The sequence below is a fragment of the Thunnus thynnus genome, chromosome 22, assembly GCF_963924715.1.
Source record: "Thunnus thynnus chromosome 22, fThuThy2.1, whole genome shotgun sequence".
NCBI classification, from domain to species: Eukaryota; Metazoa; Chordata; class Actinopteri; order Scombriformes; family Scombridae; genus Thunnus; species Thunnus thynnus.
The window spans coordinates 22350368-22370828 of NC_089538.1; the positions used below are offsets into that span (position 1 = coordinate 22350368).

The following is a 20461-nucleotide window of genomic DNA, read 5'->3' on the forward strand; positions in this document are numbered from 1 at the left end:
GAATTACAAAAAACACATTACATCCTGTTAAACTTCAAATCTTTCTACAACATATGTTTGTACAGGGTGTATTCTGAGAAATTAGTTTATAAGAAATTTCTTTTACCTCATTATTCTGTATTATTCTTTTGTCCCAAAGCTGCAGTCCAGTATGATTTATCTGAAGGAAATCAAAGAGCCATTTTGATTTTTTCTTTTCTTTTTTTTTTTTTTTAATCCGCCACCTTAGTAACGGTAACTATGCAGTTCATCTCAAACTAAATTCAAATGACCGCGAGATGCTGTGAGGTCGCGAGAACACGGATGTGATGAACAGGAACGAACAAATACAGGTTAATTATTCCAATCAGAAAGAGCCTGAAACATAAATTGTTACCAACTCCCAAGGAGACAAAGAGTTTCATAAAGAGGATCTGATTAGAGCGAAACAAAGAATTGTTTTAAGCAACAAGGAAGATTAAGATGAATGCATTTGAAAATAAGCTGATGCCAATGAAATTCATCTGAATGTGTCTTAACGTTTTGTGATGATGCATAATAAAGAGCATCCTCCGCTGTTAGGACAAATAAAAACTTCCCAAACTTTTAGGAAACAACAAAAAATAAGTTTATCTTTCATCCTTCCATCATGAGTTTGCCTTTCCATTAAGCAGACAGGTCATTACTTTCTTTTTCATTATTACTATTTTAATTATGTTAATTGGAAGTTTAAACACGGAGCCACTTCAGACTGAAGAAGTCAAACGCATCATGAAATCACTAACAAGGAGGTTATGGTTTCATTTTAATTAATTTAATCTAAACAAGAGGTTGGAGAGAGCTGAAGGAGGCTGTGATGTCTTTGGTGCCAATGATGTCAGAGGTCAGACTGGGATTCCATACAAACTGTATTTTAATCCTCTTTGGTCTGACTGCAAACGGCAGGGGTCCATGCCATTTGAGGGTGTGTGTGTGTTCAGGTAAATGTCTGTGAGTGTCTGTATGTCACTGGGGCATGGCATACTGTGCAGCATGTCTTGTGCCTTATGCTGGTTTGCCCAGTGATCAGTTCTTGGCTTGGTCACTCAAGTCCTCAAAATCAAAATCCAAGTGGGATTAAAGTTGGTGCCAGTTCGTCTCTATGTGAGACTGGCTCTTAGAGGTGAGTTATAATAACCAATGGTGGGGTTCTTTTATCCAAATGGTACTATCAATTCACACCGTGGTTTGAATTGGTCTTCCTATCTTGCTGGGTCTTGTAGCTTGAAGGATCAAAGATGGTTTGGGTCAGTGGCCTGGTTTGGTGACCATGCAGGAGATGGGGGTTCCTTATCTGATCCTTTCTGTTTACAGGAGGTTGTTTAGATGGTCTGGTCAGTGAGTCATTTGGGACTCTCACTTTATTGGCCAGCATTCCTGGGGCGTTGAAGAAAGAGCTCATCTGTTGTTTGAGGCTTGTGCTGTCTGCCTTCAAAACATGCAGGGACTTTATCCTACAATGGAAACAAAAGAGCCATCAAATAGTATCATGGGGTGAAACAGGGCTGCAATTTGAGCCCAACCTTCTTCAACATATATATAAATACATTTGCAGAACAACTGCAAACATCCACAGCTCCTGGTGTGATTCTGCAGGACACAGAGGTCAAATGTCTGATGTTTGCTGATGACCTGGTTCTCTTGTCTCCGCCTTACAGCAGAGCCTGGACATCCTCCACAAGTTCAGTCAAGCATGGGCACTAACTGTAAAAATGGAGAAGACCAAAATATTGACCCTTGAAAAACAAACCAATTCCCTGAAAAATAAATTCACATTAGGAAATATATAAATTGAGCATACAAAACATTTGACATATTTAGGCTTGAATATCAATTCCACGGGACATTTTGGGATGGCTCTGAATGAGCTGAAAGAGAAGGCAAGAAGGCAATACTATAAAAGATATATAGTGAAACACTGAGTGGAGCCATTCTCAAGAATGAGTACTTTTACTTTTAAAGCTTTCAATTTTGTAACAAACACTTTTTATTGTATTGTGTTATTGTATTTTTACTCCACTAAATTTATGTCACAGCTGTAGCTGCTTTTCAGGTCAATATTTTAAATGTAAAACATTAATTGAGACTATGGAACAGTATAAATCTTTTAAATTAGCTCTGCATTCACTATATTAAAATGCTGCAATGAATCAGTACTAATATTCAAGTTTTGGAGTATTGGATCTATTACTGAAAAATAAATATTAGAAAACCATTTTGTATAATGAGTACTTTTACTTTTGATATGTTTAGTACATTTTGCAACAGATATTTCTGTACTTTTATTCTAATGTATGTGTACATAAGCATTCATACATTAACAGAAAAGACAAGCAATACAAATAACATTTTAAGGTATGAATTGTTCTTTTGACTGTTTTTCAATAAGTTTCTGATGTTTTTAGTTCATTATTTAAATAAATAAATAGTTGTTTTGTTTGCTGAACATTTACTTTTATGAGTAAAATATTAAATATGTTGTTGTTTCTAGTGTCAGTAGAGTAGAAGGTAAGTCCTTTTAAGTTCTTTAAATTCACAGTAAAAGTTTTTTTAGTCCACAGGAAGTTTTCAAAATTCAAGTTTTTCCAAGTCAGGAATTACAAAAAGCACACATTACATGCTGTTAAACTTCAAATCTTTGTGCAACATATGTTTTTACAGGGTGTATTCTGAGAAATTAGTTTATAAGAAACGTCTTTTACCTCATTATTGTTTATTATTCATTTGTCCCAACGCTGCAGTCCAGTATAATTTATCTGAAGGAAATAAAGAAGCCATTTTGATTTTTTTAAAAATCCGCCACCTTAGTAACGGTAACTATGCAGGGCGGGGCTTAGCGAAGGTTCAGTTCATCTCACACGAGCTCCAAGTGACCGCGAGACGCTGTGATATCGCGAGAACACGGAGGTGATATTTTTGACTGGACAGAGAAGCAGTCCCTCAGTCAGAGACAGTCCTGCTGAATTTCTACGTCCAGGGCCACCACAAGAGCAGAATGGAGGAGAACCAGAACCCAGAGCACCTTACCAACAACCCTGTTAAAAGGGAAGAATCAGGATCACCCTGTGCTACCACCGATAAACAGGTCAGTGTTCATGACTTCATGATGAGACCAAAGACACGAGAACGAGTCACGAGGGTCCATGTGTCTCATTCTGTTGTTTGAAAGAAAAAAATAGAAAACTAAAACACTTCCGGGCTTTGTGTTCACGGAGTTTGTCGGGCGTAAAAACTACAAAAGGTCTCGGTGTTTTCTGGTTTCACCTTGTTGTGAGTAATATGAACAAAGTTAGAAAATAATGTTCTAGGTTTGAGGACTTTTACGTTCCCCCGCGTTGCGCACGCGCAGTACATCGTAGTAAAATCCCGCCTTTCGCGGGAGCGCGCACAACAAAAGACAAACTGTAATAAGACATTTTAAATGTTTCTGAACAGGATTTCTCGTAAATGACAGATACTGAGCTTCACTGTGCCTTCAGCGCTGCTAACACGTGGTAGATAGTCCATGTTTCAAACATATCTGCAATGTTGGAAGAAGGATAGAGATCCTGTACCTAAGTAAAAGTACCAATACAGCAATGTAAAAATACTCAATTACAAGTAAAACTCCTGCATGAAAAACCCTACTTAAGTAAAAGTACATTATCGGTCCCATACAGATGGATCTGAACACAGGGAGCACAGGTTTTGCTTTTAGTATACCGGCCTTACACATTTCTGTTTAAAGAAGGACATCAGATCATTTGTCAGTTTTCACAGTCATCAGGATGGTAGTTGCAACAGCATTACAGTGTACAGGTGAGTTACAAGTAAAAAGATTATTCTGTGTACAGTTTTGTCTTCTGCATTAATGTCACTGCCGTCAGTTACACCTCACAGTAGGCGGGATATAGTTATTAGAGGTGCACCATTCAGGAAATTTCACATTTCAATTTGATTCCAATTATCAGGGTCACGATTTGATTCACAACCGATTTCTGAATCATAATCAGTTCTCAGTTCAATACATACATAGATCTGATTCTAGATTGCTGTTTTTAGTTACTCTTTCCATTTGACTGCAATAGACACTTAAGGTCTCAAGGGAAAAAAAATCATACTGAATCAAATGTAAACATTTACTACTCTGAACTGTCTCTCTCTACTAAGACAAAGGTTAAATGAATACTTAATACAAATATAAAAACGATTGCAAAGATAAACTGCCAAGTGCAAAACTTCAAATAATAAATTCAATTCATACTTCAAATGACAAAATCAAACAAGCAATAGTTGCGTGCTACATTCAGCTGCTTTCATCATTCATCAATTCACCACCTGCTCCACCAGTCTGTACAGCTGTCAATGAAACAAACGGGAAAGAAGAAGTGAAGTGTCACAGATTGTCTCTGGGTCCTACATTTACCATAATGCAACTCTATTTATGGTTTTAGATCACTCGCTCCACCATGTCATCTCTCTCTCTTTCTCTGTGTGTTTGTCTGTTGCCATAGAAACAAACAGGAAGACAGAGACTCAAACATCACTGCTGTCAGCACTGTGACAAAGCCTTCACGACATCGAAATATTTAAAGATTCATCAGAGAGTTCATACAGGAGAGAAACGTCCAAGCTGTGACCAGTGTGGGAAAGCTTTCAATACAGTCATTCATCTAAAAGTCCACCAACGTATTCACACTAGAGAGAAACCGCACAACTGTGAGCAATGTGGGAAAACTTTCAATACAGTCACTCATCTAAATATCCATCGACACATTCACACTGGAGAGAAGCCGTACAACTGTGAGCAATGTGGGAAAGCTTTCACTAGAAAAAGTAATCTAAAAAGGCACCAACGCATTCACACTGGAGAGAATCCATACAGCTGTGAGCAATGTGGGAAAGCTTTCACTGGAAAAAATCATCTAAAAATCCACCAACGCATTCACACTGGAGAGAAGCCTTACTGGTGTGAACAATGTGGGAAAACTTTCTCTCAAGACGGTAATCTAAAAAGGCACCAATGCATTCACACTGGAGAGAAGCCATACTGGTGTGAACAATGTGGGAAAACTTTCAATACAGTCACTCATCTAAATATCCATCGACACATTCACACTGGAGAGAAGCAGTACAACTGTGAGCAATGTGGGAAAGCTTTCACCAGAAAAAGTAATCTAAAAAGGCACCAACGCATTCACACTGGAGAGCAGCCATACTGGTGTGAACAATGTGGGAGAACTTTCACTACAGACAGTACTCTAAAAAGGCACCAACGCATTCACACTGGAGAGAAGCCGTACTGGTGTGGGCAATGTGGGAAAACTTTCTCTCACGAAAGCACTCTAAAACGGCACCAACGCATTCACACTGGAGAGCAGCCATACTGGTGTGAACAATGCGGGAGAACTTTCACTACAGACAGTACTCTAAAAATCCACCAACGCATTCACACTGGAGAGAAGCCTTACTGGTGTGAACAATGTGGGAAAACTTTCTCTCAAGACGGTACTCTAAAAAGGCACCAACGCATTCACACTGGAGAGAAGCCATACTGGTGTGAACAATGTGGGAAAACTTTCTCTCAAGACAGCACTCTAAAAAGCCACCAACGCATTCACACTGGAGAGCAGCCATACTGGTGTGAACGATGTGGGAGAACTTTCACTACAGACAGTACTCTAAAAAGGCACCAACGCATTCACACTGGAGAGAAGCCGTACTGGTGTGGGCAATGTGGGAAAATTTTCACTCATGGTAGTTCCTTAAAAAAACACAGATGCAGTCACTCAGCATCGTGTTGAACATGTTTTAGAGGCAGATCAGTGGTGTCCACCCGTCTCTTCATGCCTTTAATAACGGTGTTGTTCTATCCTGAGTTTCTCTACAAACTGAGAGATGCCAACTTTAACTTAAGAAGCAGCATCTATGCCATTAGCGGCCCATGTGACCAAAGTTTAAGCACAGTGATTGGTCATAGCTCACTTCTACTCTGGGAGTTTTTTCATTTTTCAACTTGAGTTTCATGTTGATCCAAGTCATAGAATTGCTGAAAGTGTGAGTAGCGTAACATTGTTAATGGGGGAAAAGTAACAGCATTTAAAGCAACTTAAAGAAAGCTTGAAATTAGTTTAAATGAGTTTAAGGTGGATTCAGGATTTCGTTCAGGTGGTTGTTCAGACGATTGAGTTCAGTTTAATAGTAATTAGATTTTGAAAATGTGCAATTTGTTTCAAGAGAACAAAATATTTTTAAATCAACCACTTAATGACAGCGAACAATATTTACAGTTAAATTATTCCAATCAGAAAGAGCCTGAAACATTAGCGCTTTTTCAACAACTTCCTAGGAGACAAAGAGAATCATAAAGAGGATCTGATCAGAGCGAAACATAGAATTGTTTTAAGCAACGAGGAAAGTTCAAATAAATACATTTGAAAATAAGCTGATGCCAATGAAATTCATCTGAAAATGTCCAACATTTTGTGGTGGTGCATAAAAAAGAAACATCCTGATACAAATCCTAGAGATCTGCACAGCCTGTTAAATCTGATGTTTAGCAATATCAGCATAGTTCACTATCAGTAATATAGGTTTTGAGGCAACTAGTTGTTCATAAAATGTAAGAAAATATGAAAATACTGAAAAATGTTTATTTCTTGCAGTTTAAGGTGTCGTCTTCAAATGTCTTGTTTTGTCTGATCAACAGTCCAAAATCCCCAAATAATTCAGTTTACTGTCATGTGACACAGAAAAACTTCAAAGGTTCCAGAAATAGTTGAATTGTTGGATTCAACGACTGTGAGGTCAGAAAGGTGTGAAATGTTAGAGGAGTTTTCAGACTCTGTGTGACGACCTGACAAGTACTTTGTTTGAAGCACACTTAGACTTTAATGTCCCTGATCTTTCTGATCTTTGTTCAGTCAGCAGCAGAGACGGTAAACAGGTTTAGATTATTACAGTCTGGGTCGTCCACATCTCCTCATTGTTCAGCTTCAGTGTTCAAATGTAAATAAGTGCATGTACTCAGGTACTGCATTTAACTACAATTTAAAGGTACTTGAGTATTTCCAATTTTTGTGACTTCTGCACCATATTTCAGATGGAAATGTTGTATTTTCTACTCCACTACATGTATTTTACATTTGTCATGAATTTAGATCACTTTGTAGAGATCTGTTTTCACTGTGTCCTTAAATGATCTTTTTCTGTTGATCACAGTAAAAAAAAAAATCCACATCGAATATCCTTTAATTCAATGTTGTAAAACAATAAACCATAAAAGATATAAAATAAAACCCTGAGTAGAGCCATTCTCTAGGATGAGTTCCTTTTTACTATTAGTTCTTTAAATTTTGTAACAAATTCTATGTATTGTATTGTGTTATTGTATTTTTACTCCACTGCATTTCTTTCACAGCTTTAGCCACTTTTCAGATTAACATTTTAAATGTAAAACACTAATTGAGACTATGCAACAGTATAAATCTTTAAAATTAGCTCTGCATTCACCATAGTAAAATGCTGCAATGACTCAGTACTAATATTCCAATAATATATAATAAATATTAGAAAATCCATGAGTACTTTTGACATTTTAAGTACACTTTGCAACAAATACTTCTGTACTTTCATTCTAATGTAAGTGTACATAAACATTCATAAATTAATAGAAAAGACAAGCAATACAATTAAATCTTAAGGTATGAATTGTTCTTTTGACTTTTTTACCCAATAGGTTTCTGATGTTTTTAGTTCATTTTTGAAATAAATAGTGGTTTGTTTGCTGAATATTTATTTCAATGAATAAAACATTTTCCCAGTAAAATGAAAGGACTGACATTAAACCATTTCATTATTTCTGGTGTCAGTAGAGTAGAAGGTAAGTCCTTTAAATTCACTTTTTTTTTTTAGTCCACAAGAAGTTTCCAAAATTCAAAGTGTTTTAGGGCAGGAATTACAAAAAACACACATTACATCCTGTTAAACTTCAAATCTCTTTACAATATATGTTTTACAGGGTGTATTCTGAGAAATTAGGTTTTTATTTTATTAAGAAACTTCTTTTACTTCATTATTCTTTATTATTCATTTGTCCCAAAGCTGCAGTCTAGTATAATTTATGTGAAGGAAATCAAGGAGCCCTTTTGTTTTTTGTTTTTTGTTTTTTTTTTTTTTAAAAATCCGCCACCTTAGTAACGGTAACCATGCAGGGCGGGGCTTAGCGAAGGCTCAGTTCATCTCAAACGAAGTTCAAATGACCGCGAGACGCCACAAGACCACAAGAGCAGAATGGAGGTGAACCAGAACCCGGAGCACCTAACCGACAACCCCGTTAAAAGGGAAGAATCAAGCTCACCGTGTACTACCAACGATAAACAGGTCAGTGTTCATGATTTCATGATAAAACGGCTTCGTAACGAGGCTAAAGACACGAGGATGAGTCTTGAGGGTCCGTGTGTCTCAATCTTGTTTGAAATAAAGTCTGAAAAAAAGGAAACTAAAACACTTCCAGGCTTTGTTTTCATGGAGTTTTCGGGCGTAAAAACTACAAAAGTCTGAGTGTTTCCTGGTTTCACCTTGTTGCGAGTAATATGAACAAAGTTAGAAAATAATATTGTAATGTTTTCTTTATGTTTGCGGTCCCCCGCGCAGCGCATGGCGCATGCGCAATACATCGTATGTAAAATCCCGCCTTTCGCGGGAGCGCACACAACAAAAGACAAACTGAAATCAGACATCTTAAATGTTCCTGAACAGGATTTCTAGTTAATGTCAGATACTAAGCTTCACTGTGCCTTAAGCGCTGCTAACAGGTGGCATGTAGTCCATGTTTCAAACATATCTGTAGTGTTGGAAGAAGTATTCAGATCCTTTACCTAAGTAAAAGTACCAATACAGCAATGTAAAAATACTCAATTACAAGTAAAAGTCCTGCATGGAAAACCCTACTTAAGTAAAAGTACATTATCGGTCCCATACAGATGGATCTGAACACAGGGAGCACAGGTTTTGCTTTTAGTATACCGGCCTTACAATTTTCTGTTAAAAGAAGAACATCGGATCATTTGTCAGTTTTCACAGTCGAGAGGATGGCACTAGCAACAGCATTACAGTGGATAGATGAGTTACAAGTAAGAAGGTTATTCTGTGTACAGATTTGTGTTCTGCATTAATGTCACAGCAGTCATTTACACCTCACAGTAGGGAGACTATAGATATTCAGATATATGAAATGCTGTGCATATTTGAAAATATGAATTTTATGATAACATTTATGTGGATATCAGTACACTCAGTAAATCTGAAGCAAAAGGAATAATCAAAAGAAAGATCATTGAAGAGTGGCAGCACAGTTGGGATACAGCAAACAGGATGACACCTTTTATGCAGTGCAGCCAGAAATGGGCTCAGTAAGCATAAACATGATATTTAGCCCCACTAAATGTCAGCAAACAAATATTTGCTATGTAAAGATATAGTGAAGTAGTGGTGTCCTGAGCAGAGAATGAAGTCACACTCCGTCCATGTGTGTTGTTATCCACGCTTCTCTGTTCTTTGATCTGGAAGCCGGTCCCGTTGCGCGTGTATGGTAATGAATGAGCCGGCATGTTAGCGCATGTGTAACCCTCTCTGTCCTCCCTGCAGCCGGGTCACAAAGTTTCTCATATTACAGCTAAAGAGTACACTAAAATATGAAAAAGGAGGAACAGAATCTTGATCCATATTTGATCAGCACTGCCTAGTTTGACAGTTTGATCGCAGTTTTGTGAGCTGTGTGTTCAGATGCCGCTTTCTTCTTTCCTTTATTAAATAAACCACACGTACATTTGTTTTTGTCTGGGATGCTGTTGCTCTAATGCAACATCTAGTGGGGCTGAATGTCGTACATTGCACTTTAACAAGACTGAGAGTTGGACACACCAAACTAAGTAAAACTCTAGCTAATAGGCAAACATCCGTCATGATTATATGAGCACTCAAATAGAGAAATCAGTGCAGCATATAATTTGTCACTGTCAAGAATACTGTAGACAACGAGAATCATTAGAGGAAAAGAGGGAAGCTTTGAGGTGGAACAACTGAGTCTGAAAAATGTATTTGAGATCAGCTTAGGCAGTCTATTCCATTATGAAAGAAACTAGTGTTTAGTGAAATATTGTTGTTTGTTTATTTATTTTTCCATTATTTGAAAGAAACTGGGCTGATGAAAAGAATGGTGTTCGGTGAAATATACGGGATCGGTCAAAGCAGTTGCGGTATACAAGGATGTTTGTTGCTTCTCTTCTATGACACTCTGTGTCTTTGTTCCTTTTCATTTACTTAAATAAAGATTAAATTTGAATTTGAATTTCACTTTGTTGGTAAAATGACACATCCTGAACCACTCCATGGCTAAAATGAGCACTTCTTTGTTTAGAAACAATATGTTGCCTAAATGCTAAATGTCTTTTAAAGAAGCAGCCTCTACACCACTCAAGCAAATTGTTTTATTGGCATATAAAATTTCCCCCCACCCCTCCGATTTCATCATGTGGGTGACAGTGATATAGTTTGATGCGGTATGTTGGTTTTCCTCCTGTTCTCCCCAATTTTTTGAGTCACCAGCCGCCACTGGTGTGGGAGTTGAATGCAGCTCATTTTTGTAGGATACAGCAGAAAGGTCTATGTACACACAGTACATTAAATACAAACTTTGTATGAGTTTGGTGTTATTATCATTTATTTTACAATAATTATAGGTCTTATATTTATAATTCAGTAGTGGGGATGACCTATGAGGGGAAGGGAAAAAAATGGAGTGAGGGTGACAGTTTAGTGATGAAGTGCTGTAGAAAAATACAATCAAAACTAAAATTTGTAGCTCTGTACTGCAGTTTTTCCTTTATTAGGGTCCAAGCACCTAGTGGTTCACTCACACTCTCCATTCAAATATATGAGTATTTTTCTGTGTCCAGCTGCAGTTACTTATTGTCTCTACACACCTGACAGTACACATGTCAATCAAACTTTGACCAGGTCATGTGGGTTAAAAGTCTTTTCTAAAAATAGACTTGATGACAGTTAGGAAATTAATTTGTTTTACACACAAACTCATCAAGAGTTTTCAATTTCCTAATTGATATTCAAGTGAATGGGCCCAAAACTTGCATCATTTTGACACAGGTGTGAGCAAGGCAGACATGTCTCACCCTGCAGAAAATTCTCATCCTCGCACTGTTGAGATTTGATGTTTCGCCATGACAGAAGAAGTTGCTATAACTTTATTGTAAATGCTCCAGTCTGCACCAAACTTTTCATGTTTAAGTCCGACCTGTCAGCCCAGGTCTGAAAACATCTAGATGCCTGTGACAGAAGCCCTTCAACTTCGCCACGCCCTGACGTGCGCAAGGGTGCGAAGGCCCGTTCATCGCTGCTTGCAGCTTTAATTAACATGATGATTTCTTAAGCTGTTAAAATGTTGACCTCAGTAATTCTACCTTAACGAAACGGATGAGACACCTACAAAAAGCCAAGAGAGGAAACCCTTTTCATAATTCAAAAATGATGGTCAGGTGGGGTCCAAGAAAGTCACCGTTATTTTCAAAGCCCAATGTTGACATGTATGGACACTATGTAGGATCTCATTATTGATGGCATTTACTCCTCCATTTGCAGCGCTTTACATTTATTAGTCGTCTCTACTTCACTCCAGAAAAAAATGGCAAAAATGTACTCAAATTCTGATGTTAGCTGTCCTAGATCTATTTATCAATCTGTCTGCAATTGTCTGATTGTTTTGTTTTTCTCATTTTTTTACTGTCAATGTTCATATTTCATTTTACTGAATGGGGAAAAACTAATACTGTTTACACAAAGGTCAGGAGAGGTCTAGATATCCTGACTTAGTCTGTGGCAAGCTTCAAACACTGTGGGTCCTACATTTACCATTAATGTAACATTTTATAGTTTTAGATCACTTGCTCCACCATGTCATCTCTCTCTCTCTTTCTCTGTGTGTTTGTCTGTTGTCATAGAAACAAACAGGAAGAAAAGGACTCAAACATCACTGCTGTCAGCACTGTGACAAAGCCTTCACGACATCAAGACATTTAAAGATTCATCAGAAAGTTCATACAGGAGAGAAACGTCCAAGCTGTGACCAGTGTGGGAAAGCTTTCAATACAGTCAGTCATCTAAAAGTCCACCAACGTATTCACACTGGAGAGAAGCCGTACTGGTGTGAGAAATGTGGGAAAACTTTCTCTCACGATAGTAGTCTAAAAATCCACCAACATATTCACACTGGAGAGAAGCCGTACAGCTGTGACAAATGTGGGAGAACTTTACAGACGGTAATCTAAAACGGCACCAACGCATTCACAATGGAGAGAAACCATACAGCTGTGAGCAATGTGGAAGAACTTTCACTACAGGCAGTGGTCTAAAAATCCACCAATGCATTCACACCGGAGAGAAACCGTACAGCTGTGAGCAATGTGGGAGAACTTTCACTACAGGCAGTGGTCTAAAAATCCACCAACGCATTCACACTGGAGAGAAGCCGTACTGGTGTGACCAATGTGGGAAATTCTTCACTAGAGGCAGTCATCTAAAAACCCACCAACGCATTCACACTGGAGAGAAACCGCACTACTGTGACGAATGTGGGAAAACTTTCACTATAGAAGGTAATCTAAAACGGCACCAATGCATTCATACTGGAGAGAAACCATACAGCTGTGAGCAATGTGGGAGAACTTTCACTACAGGCAGTGGTCTAGAAATCCACCAACGCATTCACACTGGAGAGAAGCCGTACTGGTGTGACCAATGTGGGAAATTCTTCACTAGAGGCAGTCATCTAAAAATCCACCAATGCATTCACACTGGAGAGAAACCGCACTACTGTGATGAATGTGGGAAAACTTTCACTATAGAAGGTAATCTAAAACGGCACCAATGCATTCATACTGGAGAGAAACCATACAGCTGTGAACAATGTGGGAAAACTTTCACTACAGGCAGTGATCTAAAAATCCACTAACGCATTCATACTGGAGAGAAACCATACAACTGTGAACAATGTGGGAAAACTTTCACTACAGACAGATGGCTAAAAAGCCACCAACGCATTCACACTGGAGAGAAGCCGTACGAGTGTGAGCAATGTGGGAAAACTTTCACTCATGGTAGTTCCTTAAAAAAACACAGATGCAGTCACTCAGCATCATGGTGAACATGTTTTAGAGGCATATCAGTGGTGTCCACCCGTCTCTTCATGCCTTTAATAACGGTGTTGTTTTATCCTGAGTTTCTCTACAAACTGAGAGATGCCAACTTTAACTTAAGAACCAGCATCTATGCCATTAGCGGCCCATGTGACCAATTTTTAAGCACAGTGATTGGTCATAGCTCACTTCTACTCTGGGAGTTTTTTCATTTTTCAACTTTAGTTTCATGTTGATCCAAGTCATAGAATTGCTGAAAATGTGAGTAGCGAAACATTGTTAATGGGGGAAAAAGTAACAGCATTTAAAGTAACTTAAAGAAAGCTTGAAATTAGTTTAAATGAGTTTAAGGTGGATTCAGGATTTCGTTCTGGTGGTTGTTCAGACGATTGAGTTCAGTTTAATAGTAATTAGATTTTGAAAACGTGCAATTTGTTTCAAGAGAACAAAATATTTTTAAATCAACCACTTAATGACAGCGAACAATATTTACAGTTAAATTATTCCAATCAGAAAGAGCCTGAAACATTAGCGCTTTTTCAACAACTTCCTAGGAGACAAAGAGAATCATAAAGAGGATCTGATCAGAGCGAAACATAGAATTGTTTTAAATAACAAGGAAAATTAAGATGAATGTATTTGAAAATAAGCTGATGCCAATGAAATTCATCTGAATGTGTCCAACATTTTGTGATGGTGCATAAAAAAGAACATCCTGGTATAAAGCTGCAGAGATCTGCACAGCCTGTTAAATCTGACACTGAACAATGTCAGCATAGTTCACTATCAGTATTATAAGTTTTGAGGAAATTAGTTGTTCATAAAATGTCAGAAAATATAAATATGTCTTGTTTTGTCTGATCAACAGTCCAAATAATTCAGTTTACTGTTTACTGATAAATACTTTGTTTGAAGCACACTTGGACTTTAATGTCCCTGATCTTTCTGATCTTTGTTCACTCAGCAGCAGAGATGGTAAACAGGTTTAGATCATTACAGTCTGAGTCGTCCACATCTCCTCATTGTTCTGCTTCAGTGCACAAATGTAAATAAGCACATGTACTCAAGTACTGCATTTAACTACAATTTAAAAGTACTTTACTTGAGTATTTCTAATTTTTGTTACTTCTACTGCACCATATTTCAGAGGGAAATGTTGTATTTTCTACCCCACTACATGTATTTTACATATATTCTTTATATTTGTAATGAATTTAGATCACTTTGTATAGATCTGTTTTCACTGTGACATTAAAGGATCGTTTTCTGTCGCAGTAAAGAAATTTGTAACAAATACTTGTATACTTGTACAGTATAAATCTTTAAAATTAGTTCTGCATTCACCATATTAAAATGCTGCAATGAATCAGCACTAATAATAAATATTAGAAAACCAGTTTGTATAATGAGCACTTTTGACTTTTTAAGTATATTTTGCAACAAATACTTCTGTACTTTTATTCTAGTTTAAGTGTTCATAAACATTCATACATGAATAGAAAAGACAAGCAATACAAATAAAATGTTAAGGTATGAATTGTTCTTTTGACTTTATTTCAATAGGTTTCTGATGTGTTTAGCTGATGTTTTTTTAAATAAATAAATGACGGTTTGTTTGCTGAATATTTACTTTTATGAGTAAAACGTTTTCCCAGTCAAATAAAAGGACACATTAAACCATTTCATTATTTCTAGTGTCATTAGAGTAGAAGGCAAGTCCTTTAAATTCCTTAAATTCACATTTTAAGATTTTTTTAGTCCACGGGAAGTTTCCAAAATTCACGTTTTTCAGGGCAGGAATTACAAAAAACACATTACATGCTGTTAAACTTCAAATCTTTCTACAACATATGTTTTTACAGGGGGTATTCTAAGAAATTAGTTTATAAGAAACTTCTTTTACCTCATTATTCTGTATTATTCTTTTGTCCCAAAGCTGCAGTCCAGTATGATTTATCTGAAGGAAATCAAAGAGCCATTTTGATTTTTTCTTTTCTTTTTTTTTTTTTTTTTAATCCGCCACCTTAGTAACGGTAACTATGCAGTTCATCTCAAACTAAATTCAAATGACCGCGAGATGCTGTGAGATCGCGAGAACACGGAGGTGATATTTATAACTGAACAGGAACGCAGTCCCTCAGTCAGAGAGTCCTGCTGGATTTCTACGTTCAGGGCGACCACAAGAGCAGAATGGAGGAGAACCAGAACCTGGAGCACCTTACCAAAAACCCCGTTAAAATGGAAGAATCGGGCTCACCCTGTGCTACCACCAATGAACAGGTCAGTGTTCATGCCTTCGTATAAAACCGGCCTCATGTCAACTGGTAAGGAACGTACAGCTGTATCTAGATGACTTACCCCTAAATTCAGAAGCAGCTCTCCGCTCCGCTGAGCTGAAGATGGGTGTCTAGACTGGTTCTTACGGAGGCCGCGACAAGCAGCACAGAGCGGATCGAGCTGGGCAGGAAGTCAGACACCGAAGCGGCATTGAGCATCCGGTAAATTTTCAAAATGAAACACCCCGTGCAGAGTCCTAGTCGTATATCAACAATAAACGCAATTAAAACAGACGAACAAAGAAACCATTTAACTACGTAGCCTAATTAACCACAGTAGAAGCACAAAAATCAAGGAAAATGACCAAATCAACGAAAGCTGAGCAAGTTAAATTTGAGCAGTTTAGTTGCCCTGCTACTGCAGTAACTACGGTAGCCTTAAGTTACTTTATCAGCCTTGACTAAGCTGTTGTAATTACTGTAGTAGGAGTGCAACTGACTTTAAACGGCGGAAGACTTCCCCATAGAGAAGACGCTCCGCTTCTGACACGCTCCCGGTGGAATAGGGGGCTGTGCAGAGGACGGAGCAAAACCGCGTCGGAGCCGGAACGCCCGGTGGAATCCCGGGGTTCCTGTTCTGGTAAATATTTTTAAATCTGTTATCCAAATGTACACCAAAGGGCACCACCACTAATAAAAGTCAAAGCACACGATTGAAACTTGCATGGTTCAACAATAAGGCTAGCCCGATTGCAAGGGCCTGTAAAATGCGAGTGGGGCTCGTAAATCTAGCAACTCACTTGATGCTCACTTTCATGATTAAACGGCTTCATAACGAGCCTAAAGACACGAGGATGAGTCCCGAGGGTCCGTGTGTCTCATTTTGTTGTTTGAAAGAAAGTCTGAAGAAAAGGAAACTAAAACAGTTCTAGGCTTTGTGTTCACGGAGTTCATCGGATGTAAAGACTACGAAAGTTGGCTTCCGATGCACAGCTTTGACAGGTCTAAGTATAGTGGTTTGTGATCTGGACCTGGTCTAATGTGGCCTGGATGGGAGAAAATCAGTGAAATCGCCCCTTTTTGCATTTTCACAAATAGAATAAAAGTTTCACAAATCCGAAACTGTGTTTTAATGAGTCTCTGGAGTCTCCATGATAATCTAGTCCAGGTTTGACAGGTCAAAGTCTAGTGGTTTTTGATCTGGACCTGGTCTAATGTGGTCTGGATGGGGAAAAAAAGCAGTGAAATCGCCTTTTTTTGCATTTTCACAAATTTCACAAAGGGTTTGAGATCATTAAGAGAAAATACTACAGTAAAAATGAATGAAACTCAGGATTGTGATACCCTTTGACATCTCCTGTCATACTGGAGTATTACTTTGTTTAGGCGTTTTAATATTGAGCAGATAAGACCACAGCAAATAGGCAGAGATAGCAATAAGACTGAAAAGCAGTTTACCCTGAGTAAAGGCAAAAAGAAAAATATGCTACAGTTAAAATGATCAGAAATTAGGACAATTACAGTCTACTAATCATCCTCATTTTATTCCCCACTATTTGTTACGTTATTCACTTCATGAATTAGCTCGAAAATGACCGAACAACGCCATCTACAGGTGTTATGCCACTGTTAAGGTGGACTGGAAAATTACAATCGGAGGCTGTGAATCGGAAGCCAACTTCAGCCTCGTCAGTTTTTCCTGGTCTCACCTTGTTGAGTAATATTAACAAAGTTAGAAAATAATGCTGTAATGTTTACTTTATGTTCAAAGACTTTTGCGGTTCCCTTCACAGCGCATGCGCAGTACATCATATGTGTAAAAGCCCGCCTCTTGTGGGAGCGGCGCACAACAAAAGACAAAAAAATCACAAAAATACATATATGATATCAAAGTTGAGTGTCTCATTAAGCATCCACAAAAATCTGAATGAAAATTAACATTCATAACTAATTAGAAAACTTAGCTCAAAAACAGCTCATTTGGCTGCTCAAACAATTTCTCAGGACTGCTTGGGCGTGTTCAGATCACGTTTGATTGTCAGTTCACTTTCAGCTTAAGTACCACTTAATTTTCTATTCATTCAGTAAAATGTTTTGCTGATATGGAATAAAATACCAAATTTATCAAATAGACCCTACTTGGTTAGAAAGCTTGACTAATCGACTAACTAGCAAAACAAGTTAGACCACCCAAATCTGTGTTTTTATTTAACTATACCTCCCGGAGTATGATGCTAATCATTTTAGCGTCTTCCATGCACTTACATGACATGGTTAGCATTAGCTTTTCTATTCAATACTTTTGAGCTTATTATCAATTACCCCAGTGGTCTACTAGTTATCTTGACTAATTGGCTAACTAGCAGACTAGAGTAGACCACACATATCTGTTTTTATTGAACTATACCTTCCAGACTACGAAACTAAGTGCTTTGGCATCTTTCATTTACTTACATGAAACGGTTAGCATTGGCATTGCTATGCTACACTTTTGAGCTACTTATCCACTCCGTGATTAATACAGATTTGGATGGTGTACCCAAGTCTGCTAATTAGCTTAACACAGTAACTTTCAAACCATATCAGGCTAATTTGAATTCTCATTCTAGCTAAAAGCAAAGTGCAGTGCATTGTTTTCTCATGGGGGAGAGTAAGTATTGTGAAGTCAGCTTGGCCAGATAGCCACGTCAATCATCTTTCTCTTAAATATGATTGGGCAGGTATTTATTACGAAAAAATGTATTACAAATTATGAAACAAACGGGAAAGAAGAAGTGAAGTTTCACAGATTGTCTCTGGGTCCTACATTTACCATAATGCAACTCTATTTATGGTTTTAGATCACACGCTCCACCATGTCATCTCTCTCTCTCTCTCTTACTCTGTGTGTTTGTCTGTTGTCATAGAAACAAACAAGAAGACAGAGACTCAAACATCACTGCTGTCAGCACTGTAACAAAGCCTTCACGACATCGAAATATTTAAAGATTCATCAGAAAGTTCATACAGGAGAGAAACGTCCAAGCTGTGACCAGTGTGGGAAAGCTTTCAATACAGTCACTCATCTAAAAAGCCACCAACGCATTCACACTGGAGAGAAGCCGTACCGGTGTGAACAATGTGGGAAAACTTTCTCTGAATACAGTAATCTAAAAAGCCACCAATACATTCATACTGGAGAAAAGCCGTACAGCTGTGAGCAGTGTGGGAACACTTTCACTACAGTCAGTCATCTGACAGTCCACCAACGTATCCACACTGGAGAGAAGCCGTACCGGTGTGAACTATGTGGGAAAACTTTTACTAAAGACAGTAATCTAATAAGCCACCAACGCATTCACACTGGAGAGAAGCCGTACTGGTGTGAACACTGTGGGAGAACTTTCACTACAGACAGTAATCTAAAAAGGCACCAACGCATTCACACTGGAGAGAAGCCATACTGGTGTGAGCAATGTGGGAGAACTTTCACTACAGACAGTACTCTAAAAAGGCACCAACGCATTCACACTGGAGAGAAGCCGTACTGGTGTGAGCAATGTGGGAAAACTTTCTCTCAAGACAGTAATCTAAAACGGCACCAACGCATGCACACGGGAGAGAAGCCGTACTGGTGTGAACAATGTGGGAAAAATTTTGCTCATGGTAGGTCCTTAAAATCCCACCGATGCAGTCACTCAACATTGTGTTGAACATGTTTTAGAGGCAGATCAGTGGTGTCCCCCGTCTCTTCATGCCTTTAATAACAGTGTTGTTCTATCCTGAGTTTCTCTACAAACTGAGGTCTGCCAGCTGTAACTTTAGAATCAGTGTCTTTGCCATTAGCGGCCCATGTGACCAATTTTTAAGCTCAGTGCTTGGTTGTAGATTACTTCTACCCTGGAAGCGTTTTCATTTTTCAACTTGAGTTTCATGTTGATCCAAGTCATGGAATTGCTGAAAGTGTGAGTAGCGTAACATCGTCAATGGGGGAAAAGTAACAGCATTTAAAGTAACTCAAAGAAAGCTTGAAACTAGTTTAAATGAGTTTAAGGTGGATTCAGGATTTGTTTTTGGTGGTTTTACAGACAATTGAATTTAATTTAATGGTAATTAGATTTTGAAAACGTGCTATTTGTGTTAAGAGAACAATCATATTTAAATCAACCACTTAATGACAACAAACAAATACAGGTAAATTATTCCAATCAGAAAGAGCCTGAAACATAAATTGTTACCAACTCCCAAGGAGACAAAGAGATTCATAAAGAGGATCTGATTAGAGCGAAACAAAGAATTGTTTTAAGCAACAAGGAAGATTAAGATGAATGCATTTGAAAATAAGCTGATACCAATGAAATTCATCTGAATGTGTCTTAACGTTTTGTGATGATGCATAATAAAGAGCATCCTCCGCTGTTAGGACAAATAAAAACTTTTCCCAAACTTTTAGGAAACAACAAAAAATTAGTTTATCTTTCATCCTTCCATCATGACTTTGCCTTTCCATTAAGCAGACAGGTCATTACTTTCTTTTTCATTATTACTATTTTAATTATGTTAATTGGAAGTTTAAACACAGAGCCACTTCAGTGCTGTGATGTCTTTGGTGCCAATGATGTCAGAGGTCAGACTGGGATTCCATACAAACTGTATTTTAATCAGTCCTACAGTGATGGATGACCCAGCAGGTTTCCCATCACAGCCACCACATATCCTGTTTTTTAAAATTGTGAGCTTTCCATCAGCAGAGACTGTATGATGATGTGTCGTCATGGCAACCACAGCTGCTAGGACCAAGCATGAGCTTTTTCTGCAACCAGATGTTTGACAGGTTTTTCTTTTGACTTGTTTAAATATTCACTTCTTCTTCTTCAGCTGTTCAAGTGAAGCTTTAATGAGTTTACATTTCATTGTTGTTTATTTCAAAACCTTTAAAATGTAATCATTGTTAAAACATTATTCTATGAGTCAGATGAATAAATCAGCTGTTTGATA

The 20461-nt window shown here is 37.9% G+C and overlaps 2 long non-coding RNA genes and 1 pseudogene across 2 annotated transcripts; 2 read left to right on the top strand and 1 right to left on the bottom strand.

The window, feature by feature from the left end:
- Positions 1-163: 163 nt before the first annotated feature.
- Positions 164-15670, bottom strand: LOC137174742 (uncharacterized). Its single transcript, XR_010925452.1, has 2 exons — positions 15567-15670; positions 164-1722 (listed from the first exon to the last, which is right to left on the bottom strand). It is a non-coding gene; the product is annotated as an uncharacterized lncRNA (long non-coding RNA).
- LOC137174740 (zinc finger protein 729-like) lies at positions 2872-20461 on the top strand (annotated as a pseudogene).
- On the top strand, positions 15401-15706 carry LOC137174743 (uncharacterized). Its single transcript, XR_010925453.1, has 2 exons — positions 15401-15488; positions 15579-15706. It is a non-coding gene; the product is annotated as an uncharacterized lncRNA (long non-coding RNA).